We start from the raw sequence: 8,874 nt of genomic DNA, 5'->3' as shown, positions 1-8,874 counted from the left end.
CTTAGAGGGCTGGGGTCGTGGCTCAGCAGTAGACCACTCGAGTAGTTCTTGCAAGGCCGCCCTGGGTTCGATCCTCAGGTACCATATAAAAATAAATAAAAGGTATTGTATACAACTAAAAAATAAAATATTTTTTAAAATTCTTAGAAATTATTCTAGTTATATTAATGTTAAACCACGACACAAAGAAAAGACCACCGACTCCAATTGAAATCAAATTAAAGCAAGCTTGTAATTCTGACCCCCTGGGGCTGTCTCTCCTGAAACCTGTGGGAATAGAATACAGCTGAGCAGCTCTCTAGGAGTGCAGCTTTATAGTATAGAAAGTTGCAAAAAGGGGGGTTGTCTTGAGAACTTGGAGATAACAGGATTTTGACAAGCATAACACAAAGGCAGGTAATAGGTTAACTGTCCGGCACTTAGGGAGTAAAAAGTTAGATCCCAACATCAGAACTTATATGAGGTGCCACTGGAATTTCAGAGAGGGTCATTATATGGCCAGGGAAAGCCAGAATTTGTGAGGAGCCATTAAAGTTTCAGAGAGGGTTGTTATCTGGTCAGGGAAAGTCGAGCATGGGTGAGTTCAAGGCACAGGCAGGCATTCCAAGCAAGTTTAGAAATTGCAGTGATTTATAGCAAAGCCGAAATTAACTTTTCATGCCTTTGTGACGAGATGGCTCCCAACATTAACAGGGAATTAGGCTGGGTTTATCAATTAATACAACATAATTCTAAACATTGCCTACAAAGGAAAGCTTCCCAAAAAAAATCACAATTATGAGTTATGAAACCCTTATAAATTACTGTTTTATAAGTTAAAAATCAAAAGAAATTATAATTCATTTAGAAATAAAAGGCACTGAATAACATTCATAGATGAGAAGTTGTATGTAGTATTTCAGCAAAGAAATTAAAGAATTAGATTGTCACTGGTTTTCAGTTTCTACTGTTATTGTGTTAATCATCAATGTTAGGATGGCCTTAGGCCTGAGCCTAAGCAACTTCATTTTAAAAACACCAGTTTGAAACCTGCAGTCTCACCAGGACACCCACAGAGCCCTCTAATATGGCCTCAAACCCAGGCAGGCTGTCCTCCCCTGATAAGAGGGAAAGGCAAGAAGATCAGAGTGGAGACCACCAGACCAGACCCAGGGTAAATGATGTCACTGAGAAATCCGGTGGTAGCTAATAAGGATTGAAAGGGGGGTCAAAAAAACCCCAAAATTTAGTATAATTAATAGAGCAAATGAACAGGGATTCAGCCAGCCAAAACAAGGATGCACTCGAGCTAGAGAGCCTGATGCGGACCTGACATCCCATCACTTGTCATTGTTCCTGAGCCTCTGCGTGATCCTCACCACTCTCAAACTCTACCTCCTCATCTGGACCTTGGTGAGAGCCGCCTATGACCTTCTCCTCAACCGGTCATCCACTCCACACCAGGAAAGGCCTGCCTTGGTTCCAGACCTGGCCACCACAGTCTAAGTGAGTGGGCATCTGCTGGACTTAAAGCCTAAGGCTTAAGACTATTGAATTTAGCATACAGAAGAAATGTCTGTCATTAGCCTGTCATTATTAAGTGTGTTTTGCAGTGCTGAGAATTAATCTAGAATTGTTTGCTGTGAATTGATTAATCTAGAATTGTTTGCTGTGAATTGATCATGTCTATTGCAGTGCCTAACATTAAGGATTGTTGTTTTCTTGATTAAGAACCTATGGAGTGAAATTGTATGGAGTAATTTGTGTGAATAAAGCATTGAAAGGGGCAGAAGCACATGGACATTCTTTATTTCTCCCCTTGACTGCAATTTTGCCTCCTGGAGACAATCAACAAACACTGATATTGATTGCAAAGAGAATTCCCTGCCTTCTGCTAGAAGGACCAGACAAGCTGTGAAATAGTTCTGCCTTTGCACACCCTCCCACAGAGAGAACCTGGATCTGATGGAACCTTTGGAACTGTCTGCCAACTTCAGGAAGTAGAGAGAATGGAAGACTGCGTGAACTGACAGCGAAAGGTCGGGAGGAGCAGAATGCAGAGGTTTTTTTCCATAATACATTGTAAGAGGGAAAAAAGGAAATGGGTTTATTTCCCGATTTAACAAAATAAAATAAAGAGTGGATGTGTACAGTGGCGCATGCCTGTAATCCCAGCAATTTGGGAGGCTGATCAGGAGGATTACAAGTTCAAAGCTAGCCTCAGCAATTTAGAACCTCAAAGTTTAAAAAGGGCTGATGATTTAGCTCAGGGATGGAGCATCTCTATGTTCAATCTGTTACTAAAAAAGAAAAAAATCAAAGTTTTCATAACATGGATATTTGAAGATTTTAAAGAGATTATTAGTTACTTCAGGTGTAATTGTCAGATCAGTCAGGGCAGGCAATGGCCAAAGGAGGCAGATTTAAAAGGGCCACTGAACAGGCTTTATTGAGATATCACTCCCGGGCAGAACTCATTCAGACCCACAGAGGGGACAGGGGAAGGGTCTGAGGAGAAACCGCGTGGAAGCTCCACCGGACTGGACTTTTATGGGGCTTACAGCAGGAAAGGAAGGGCTTGGGACAGGAAAAGGGTCCCTTGCCCCCTTGAAGCTGGTCAGGGGAGTTGGCTGAACTCCAGGATTGGCCAGGGGGTCCTGCTGATTGACAGGGGTTAGTCAGGAGATCTGGCTGATTGACAGGCATTTCCGCTGGCATCTGATTGATGTTCTTTTCCCAGCGCAGGCTGCTTTGTTCTAAGTTGCCACTAAGTCGCCACCAAGTCGACACCAACCTAACAGTAATAATGTTATTTTTATTTTTAATGTTTTATTTATACACTCAATGAAATATTTATAGATAAAATAATGTCTTGAATTATCTTTAGAATTACACAGGAGGGATAGTGGTCAAAGGTACGGATGGAATTTGCCAGGTTTGATAATCATTGAAACTGGCTGATGAGTATTTAGAGGTTGGCTTTATTCCACCTACTTTTTTCAGAGTCTTAAGTTTTTCACAGACCATCCTCCCCCATCTTTTTAGCCTTCGCTAAAAAGCGAGGACGTCCACTCCAGCTGACTTCTCCAACCTGACTGAGCCTGGATCCAAGTCCACCTGCTCATGGCTCGAAAGCCAGTGCTCAGGAGTGAGAGCTGGTGAGGAGGAAGTCAGATGTGTGGAAGGGCTGGCACCTGAGACGGTGAGGGGAGCTCTCAGCCCCCAGGAAAGCCCAAAACCAAGTGAGAAGGCTTTTACCTGGAGGAAAGGGAGGCTGTGGGCCTGTGGGCAGGAAGGCTGCATGCTGGTGGGCTCCTCCTCCCCCAGGGTAAGGTCAGGGCATGGTCACCCTTCTTTATCCTCTGGCCAGAACATGGCAATTGACCTTGGTCTCCTGGAACTGGTTCCTCAAATTCTATAAACAAATGTTTTCTCTGCAAATTAAACCTGAAGCAGTTGGGAGGGCTTTGTGTTGAAAGGGAGGAGGTTGGAGCTGGTAGGATCTCAGGGTCTGCAGTGTGCTGGGCTCTGAATCTACAGAAAGGCAGTGTGGCAGTTCACTCCTCTGAGGGTGGCCTAGGCCTGAGCCTAAACCACTCCATTTTAAAACTCCAGTCTCACCAGGCATGCCTAAGGAAGCCCTCCAGATTAGCCCTCAGGCACAAACCAGTCACTTCTGCCCACCCTGACAAACTCAGCTAACTCTCTGGCTTGTTGTCTTTGCCCTTATCAAGAAAATCAGGGTGGGGACCACCAGACCAGATGCTTTTACCCTAGGGTAAATGATGTCACCAAGAGACCCAGGATTGAAAGTGTGGTCAAAAGCCCCCAAATTTAGAATAAATGAAGGAGCACGTGAACGGACGTTCAGCCAGCCAATGCTGATGCCCACAAGCCGGGAGCCTGATGAGGACCTGCACTGACATCCCATCACTTGTCATCCTTGGCTGATCCTCTGTGTGGTCCTCACTGCTCTCAAACTCCACGCCACATCTTGACCCTGGTGAGAGCAGTGAGTTCTCCCTGAGACCCTCTCCTCAACCTGCCTGCCTTGGAGGAGGAGCCTGCCCTGGTTCCTGACCCGATGACCGCGGTCTGAGTGGGCATCTGTGGACTTAGAGCCCAAGGCTGGAGACTTTAGACTGGCACTAGAACTTCGCATGCCGAGGGGATGTCTAAGTGTGTTTGCGGTGCTTAGAATTAATCTAGAAGTGTCTGCTGTGAACTGATTATGTCTATTGCAGTGCCCAGCATTAAGGATTGTCGTTTTCTTGATTAAGAACCTATGGAGTGGAATTGTAGTGAGTGAGCTGAGTGAACAAAGCATTGAGGGGGCAGAAGCGGTGGACATTCTTCAGTTCTCCCCTGACTGCATGCGTCACTTTTGCTGACTCTTCCTTTTTCATGCAGAGGCAGCTTTTTAGAATTCAGAATGCCAGGCAAAGGGAGCTCCGAAGGAGTGGCGGGGTGGTGACCCCTTCCCTGTGGTGCCACACAGAAGGGGCTGGCCATAGGCATCATGAGTGTAAATAGTGGCCAGGCATGGTGGCACACACCTGTCATCCCAGCTACTCAGGAGGCTGCGGTCAGCCTGGACATGTTAGCAAGATGCTATCTCAAAAAATACTGGGGATGCAGCTTACTATAGAGGGCCCCTGGGTTCTCTCCCCAGCACCACAAACAGGAAAATCATTTTTGAGAGGCTGCGGGGGTAGTATCCACAAGGCACTGGATTCAGTCCCCAGCACCATCTCCAAAATATCATTTTGATATCATTTTGGAAATTGGCATTTCACAATTCTGCAAAATAACAGATATCTCTGATGTTGTTGAGTCATTATTAAGAATGAGATGAGGCACAGCATCACCCTGTGTAGCTTTTCTTTTATGGATGTGAGTCCTGAGAAGCCCATTGGCACCAACAAGTGAGAGTGCATGTGAGCTTCCCTGGCACAACACATTCCTGAACCTCCCAGACAGGTGCCAAAATGCACTTATCCTTCACCAAAAAGAAAAAAAAAGTTATCAATAAACAAGCTCATGGTAAAACAGGACTTTCTTCAATGTGTCGAACCTGAAGCCTGAGAATTTGCCTGACTTGAAGAAGGATCTGGTCGGTCAGTCGGACACCACACCTCAAGTTGTGCTGGGCTCCTTGGGGGCAGGGACACTGGCCAGTACTCCACGGGCCTGAGAGGATGGAAGGTGCTTCTCTTCTGTGAAGGTGTAGATGGTGGTCGTGAACAGGAAGATGCAGGAGAAGAACCTGTCCCAGCAGGGTCCGTTTTAGGAAAGAACCCAATTTCCGGACTCTCCTGGAAAATCTTCCTGTGCACCTGAGTATGCTGAGCCCATGGAGAAGAGGCCTTTCTGTCCTGGCAGTGGTGGAGCCGAGCCGAGGGTGCAGGAGGCGAGTGAGGCAGGCCTGCCCCTGCTAGCTGCAGAGGGTGGGACGGGGCGGCGTTGACAAGGAGGTGAGAAATGTTTTAAAATGAAATAAAAACAAAATGGACTGGGGATGTTGCTTAGTGTTAGAGAGGTTGCCTAATATCTGTGAGGCCCAGGGTTTGAGCCCAGCACAGAAAAAGAAATTCAGAAAAATGCATTGAGGTAAGCACATAAAAACTGTGGACTTTCTTACATAACAGCAGTGGTCAGTTTGAAAATGGACACCCCATTCACAAGAGCAGCAAAAATCTAAGAATATATTAATAAATGTCCAAGACACAGGAAACAAGTGCACAATTTAGTAGGAAGAATAAAAGACAACATTACTGTTGTAAAGACAGCATGTTCCTAGAGGGGACAGGCCAGTGGTCAGGAGGACACCTGCCCCAGGGCAGCTGCGTCTGGACCCTCGGCATGCCCAGCACTTGGCCTCAGTGCCCTGCACCCCGCTGAGCCCTCATGACAGCCCATCAGGTCGGGACCGTGGTGGTTCTCTAGAGAAGGGTATTCTGAAGTGAACTGCACAGTTGCTCAGTGACTTGGACAGAAAGAACATATCTGCAGCCTGCCCAATTCCCAAGCCCAGGGGTGGGGGACTGGCAGAGCAAGAGCCCCCTTCCTGCAACAGTCCACCTCAGAAAGAGCTCCAAGGGCCAAGCCTCCCTCCGCCAAGGCACTGCTGATAGCCCCTGCAGCTCCAGCTTCAGCCATTCCCTCCTGCCCTGCATCCAGACCCTCAGCCTCACCCCAGTCGCTGCCTGTTCCCCAGCAGAGGCCCCTGCTCTCCCGTCCCCTCCTGCCCCAGGCAGCCAGGAATGGGAGGAGAAAGGTCATTTCACTTGAAGTTCATGAGCACTTGTTGTAGGGACAAACGAGGCAGGGCATGGAAGACAGCAGGAGACAGTTTTATTGGCTGCAGCCAGGTTCAGAGGGCACAGCTTTTGCTGTAATCAATCAACCCCCAGTTTCAGAGTTTTATCCCCAGCATCTAAGGGGAGGGGCTCCGAAGTTCACAGTCTGCAGAAGCTCACATAAAAGCAGCTTTTTCTCTCACTGTTCTGGGCAGTTCACCCGTCAAGGGCAGCACCTGGGAAGGGGAGAGCTTCTCTCCCCCCTGTTTCCTCCCCCGCCACTGTTACCATGGAGCCCAGTTGTGACTTCTCTTAAAAGTGTAGACACCTCTGTGAAGCCCAACTCAAGGCCAGAGGCCTTGTTTGCACACTTCTACAAACGACTGTCCTGGATATTTGTGAAAAACTAGTAAGGGGTATCCAGCACCTGGAGTGCAGGTATCTTCCCTGCCAGTGGCCAAGTAAACAGGGCGACAGGAAAATAGGAAGTTTGTCTACATGGGACTCTTTTGCAGAGACGCTTGCTGACAGTCCTAAACCAGCCATAGGGAAGATTTCTGGAGAGGCCCAGTTAGGACCATCTCCATGGAGAAAGGGGGTGCCACTTCACACTCACCTTAGCGAGTGTCATACCTGGGCACACGACTATATGTCCCCAACTGTCCTCACATCATGGCACACAACAGGGAAGCATGGGCCCTGCTCTGTCTGCTCTGCACAGACAGGGCTGAGTGTGTGTATGAGTGAGTGCATGTGGGTCCTGTGGTGGGGAGGGGTGTCTAGAGCCTGCTTACAAGGTTCCTGGGAGAGCGGGACAGAGACCCTACAAGTGGTCCAGGAGGGACAGTCAGCTCTGGCCACCTCCCAAGCCCAGGGGTGGGGGAGTGGCAAAGCCAGAGCCCCCTTCCTGCAGGAGATGAGGTGCTTGACCCCACTGGACAAGGCACAATAATCATTCCCCGAGACCCCAAAGTGCAGAGGACAGTTTCAACAGTGTGCAGAAGAGGCAGAAGCACTCTGTGGCTCTCACCCGGGGGCCAGGGGACTGCAGGGCACTGGGGAAGGCAGAGTAGCCACGGGGAGTGAAAGTGGTGGGAGTCCTCCAGACGAGCCTCACCCTGACTGCCCTCAAGCGCCGGCCAGACAGCAGCTCCAGAGGAGCAGGGGGAGATCCTGCCACCTTTCTGGCACAACTCCTGTGCTCCCGAATGCTGGAGGGAACGCGGCGGGCTGTACTGGTCACCCTGTTCCGTCTCCCCACTGCTCCAGGAAAACACTTTTCTAGGAATTCACGATGCAGGCTGTACCGATCCAGGCTATTTTTAGGAGTTGCTAGGATGAAATATTCAGAACTGTAAACAAGGTGCACACACTTCAGGGCCCCAGACTATACATGTCCCATGTCCCGTTTGGCTGGAGAACAGGCTCCCAGGAAAGGAAGGGTGCTCTTCTAGACAGCTGGACTGTGCTTGCCAGAGAATGTTCAATCAGGAAGTGGCTTCCTAGAGCCCAGGCACACTCCTGCCCAGGCTAGACGAGGTCCCTAGGGCAGGGTCCCAGGAGCACGGGCTGGTGGTGGGATTTGTCAGCCCTTGGGTATGTGAAGCAGTAGCTCTCTGGCTCCTGTGTCACTCAGCAGAGGTCTACAGTTGTGTGGCCTAGACAGAGACAAGGGCTGGGGTGCAAGGTCTGCAGAAGCCTTCTGGGTCCCGCCCACCAGGGCCTCCTGCTTGGCCTGCGCCCTGCAGACTCACACCCCTGAGTGCACACACCCCTGGCCCACGTTTCAGATGAGCACTCCCAGGGGCCCCCAGACCTACAGACTGTTGGGGACGGAGGGGACTCTGCTTTCCACCAGGTGCTGGGGATTCCCGACCCAGGCGGTGGAAGCCCAGCTCCAGTCTTGGGCCAAACCAACTGTTCTGGGGCTCCTTCCCTCCAGCCCAACCCCAAAGCTATCTCCAGGGGCTGCTGGCATCTGACATGCAGGAGTGACAGGGACACAGTGTGGACACAAGGCCCCAAAGGAGAGAGATGAGATTAATCGGCACTAAGGGGTAAGGCCCTGTGGCAGGGGATCCCAAGTTCCAGGCCAGTCTCAGCACTTAGCAAGGCCCTGTCGCAACATGGGGATGTGGCTCCGAGATAGAGCACCTGGGATCAGTCCCTGGCACCAGACAAAACAGAACCACTAAGGGGCAGTCCTGGGGAGCGAGGAGTGACCTCCAGGACCCCGCCACAGAGCACCAGTGCGGGACTCCAGGCAGTGTCCAGAGCCCTGCAAGGACAGCCCTCAGGGTGAGGGCCTGCTGTTGACAAGCTCACTGGTGGCTGAGGCTGGTCCTGCTGTCCCCCACACTTGGAAAAAGGACTTCTTGGGATCCTCACTCAACAGGGAGCAGTGGGAAGCAGCCCGACCTCCTCCCTCCCTCCTGGGAAGGGCGGACCTGGGTCCTGGGGGGCCAGGCACTGGCTCGCTGGCCCCCTCTACTGTCCGAGACGCAGAATCCCAAAGGCAGCCCGGAGGCTGTGTGCAAGGTTGGGCCACACCTCAGGGCACCTCCCTGTCCCACACCAGGAGGACAACAAACATTGG

This window comes from Ictidomys tridecemlineatus, chromosome 1 (genome assembly GCF_052094955.1).
Source record: "Ictidomys tridecemlineatus isolate mIctTri1 chromosome 1, mIctTri1.hap1, whole genome shotgun sequence".
Taxonomy (NCBI): Eukaryota; Metazoa; Chordata; class Mammalia; order Rodentia; family Sciuridae; genus Ictidomys; species Ictidomys tridecemlineatus.
Note: the sequence above shows the minus strand (reverse complement) of the source record.